Here is a 2661-nt window from a genome sequence, read left to right on the forward strand (position 1 = left end):
CTGAGAATTTTGATGGGCCGATAAGTAGAATTAATATTGAGTTTGGCCCTAAAAATTTTCAGGTGGAATTTAAATTGATCCTTAAAATTACAATTGATTTAATTTAGCAAACAAAATTTATAATAATAACTCATTTTAAACCTTAAATCGATTTTTGTAAATAATGTATTGATTTTACATGTTAACTTGCTAAAATTTGAACTTCTCACTCAGATTTAAAAGCTACAATAATAAATTTAGGAAGAATTTAAATTATAACAAGTTAATATATCAAATTAACACCTTAATAAAAATGAGTTCAAAGATTAATGTAAATTGTCATTGTGAATTTCGAGATCTATTTTTTTTTTTTTACCAAAGATAGGAATAAGACTCGAATCCGCAACCTCTAAATGAGTATGAAAAGAGATTTAAACTATAACTCGTTAGCATATATTAAAATTTAAAGTGTTATATGCAAGGTTCTGAGAACCGAACCGGTTATCGAACCGTTTTAGTCACTGATTCACTGGTTTATTGGTTCAATCGGTCCAACCGTAATTCAACCGAAAAAACCGTTTTAGAATAAAATAATAAATAAATTATAAATAAACATCTTAAAATATCTTTTAAATTTAAAATACTACATAAAAGATCATCAACCAAAGCCATATATATTTTTTTTTTTGGTGACAAAGCCATATGATCTTATGAAAATATACTAATAAAACTAAAATTAAACATAGAATTACAAGTCATCATCTAGATTTTCAATGATATAAAAAATTAAACAATTCTGATTCCAATGAATCGAAATAGAAATTGAAACTTTATATTGGCTAGCCTGTGTTTCATAACCCTTTGGAAGTTTGATAATGAGAGAATGAGCATTGGCTACTCTTGCAGCTTTTTCAATCTCAACTTGGTCAGCATCAGATCTTTCTAAGAGTATGTTTTCTCTAATTGTTGCCGCAAACAAAGCCGGTTTTTGGCTCACTATTCCTATTTTCTGCCTCAACCATTTTAGCTTCAAACTCTTAACATCATGCCTATCTAGAAAAATTTGTCCTACACACAATTTCTTCAATTAATTAGTGTCACATAATATACCATACCATATCATGTGGCCTTTAATTAATATGCATAACTTCAGTTCCAGATTTTTTTAACAAGCAAGTAAACTACATACTAAACAAGAATGCAACTTTACCTCATGTAGGGTCATAGAATCTCTCTATGAAGGACATAATCGTGCTCTTTCCGGAGCTGCTGCTGAGCAATCCTCAATGTAGATGAGTAACCTTAGCTTGCAGTGCTCTATTCTCCCCAACAAATGCCAACACCACTCTGAATTAAACAACAGTCTGCAAAACAAACAAAAGCCTCAACAACATCAACAACAATCACAACACCAACCCAGATTAATACTTTAGTGTATTATTAACCTGTTCAACAATGTTGCCTGCTTGAGAAAGAACTTCTTGGCCTTTAGTAGAGAGCTTGGTCAAAGTGATTTGTGAAACTGTGAATGGCTCAATGATAGCTACAAAGAAATAAATCCGTTTTTAGCAATAATTTCAACAACACAACATCAATTATTTGATTTCTATTCACAATTTCACATTCAAAAAATAAAAAAGGCAGCAACAGAATAACAAATCCATTTTTAGCAATAATTTCAACAACACAAAATCAATTATTTGATTTCCATTCACAATTTCATATTTAGAAATAAAAAAAAGCAGCAACAGAGTAACAAATTCATTTTTAGCAATAATTTCAACAACACAAAATCAATTATTTGATTTCCATTCATAATTTCACATTCAGAAATTAGAAAAAAAAAAAAGCAGCAACAGAGTAACAAAAAATAATTATTCAACAATTATTATTACAAAAAAAATTAATACCTAGGGCTAGAAGCTGGATCTTGGAAGGCTGGAACAGGGCAGAGCTGGCGGTGGTGTGGAAGTGGCTGGGGACAGTGGCTGGGAAGACAGTGGCCGACACGGTGATGTGGAACAGAGTTGGCGCCGGCGGGAAGTGGTTGCGCGACGGAGGCAGGAGGCGAGACCGGCGACGGTGGCTTCGATTTTCGAAGCTCAAACGGCGGTGGCTGGAAGGACGTTGCGCCGGTGCCTTAGAAGCTCGAAGTTGGGATGGCGGCGGTGGCTGGACCGACTTGCACCGGGGGCTTCAATGAGGTGGAGACGAATTGGGGCTGGAGTCTGGACTCTAGACTGCTGCTTCGCGTTGCTGGAGAGTGGAGATTAGAGGGAAGATGGGTGAGGAAAATTTTAAAGTTCAGACGTAAGTCATTTTCAGAAATTTTAAAAATTAATCAAATTAGTCGTTATATAATTTTTTTATTTTTTTTATAATATTAAATTTAAATTATTTTTATACTACTAATTTTAATAAAAATGTAATTGACAATCAAAAAATTAGTAATTGTATCTTTTTTTTTAAAAATTTTTTTTAATAAAATTATCTCTCCTTTAATTCTTGTCAAAATCTCTCTTATTCTTTTCTATTCTAAAACATTTTTCTTACATTATTACATTTTGCTGGAATATATATTCTCAAAATCAAAATTTATGTATGTTAACCTAAATGAAAGTAATACCGTAATGAAAAAAAAATGATGTATAAATTTTTATTAACTTTGTTTAGGTTAACATA

General features: G+C 31.8%; 1 protein-coding gene across 2 annotated transcripts in view; it reads right to left on the minus strand.

Annotated features, from left to right (window-relative positions):
* Positions 1–2204, minus strand: part of LOC107638555 (BI1-like protein) — an 8615-nt gene extending 6411 nt beyond the window's left edge. The window contains exons 1-3 of one of the 2 annotated variants that reach the window (XM_016341891.2): positions 1890–2204; positions 1425–1522; positions 1190–1343 (exon numbers count right to left, since the gene is read on the minus strand). The gene's annotated coding sequence lies outside the window, so the exon portion shown is untranslated. The remainder of the gene's footprint in view (positions 1–1189; positions 1344–1424; positions 1523–1889) is intronic. The other variant, XM_016341890.2, reaches the window with a different exon arrangement.

This window comes from Arachis ipaensis, chromosome B04, assembly GCF_000816755.2.
Source record: "Arachis ipaensis cultivar K30076 chromosome B04, Araip1.1, whole genome shotgun sequence".
NCBI classification, from domain to species: domain Eukaryota; kingdom Viridiplantae; phylum Streptophyta; class Magnoliopsida; order Fabales; family Fabaceae; genus Arachis; species Arachis ipaensis.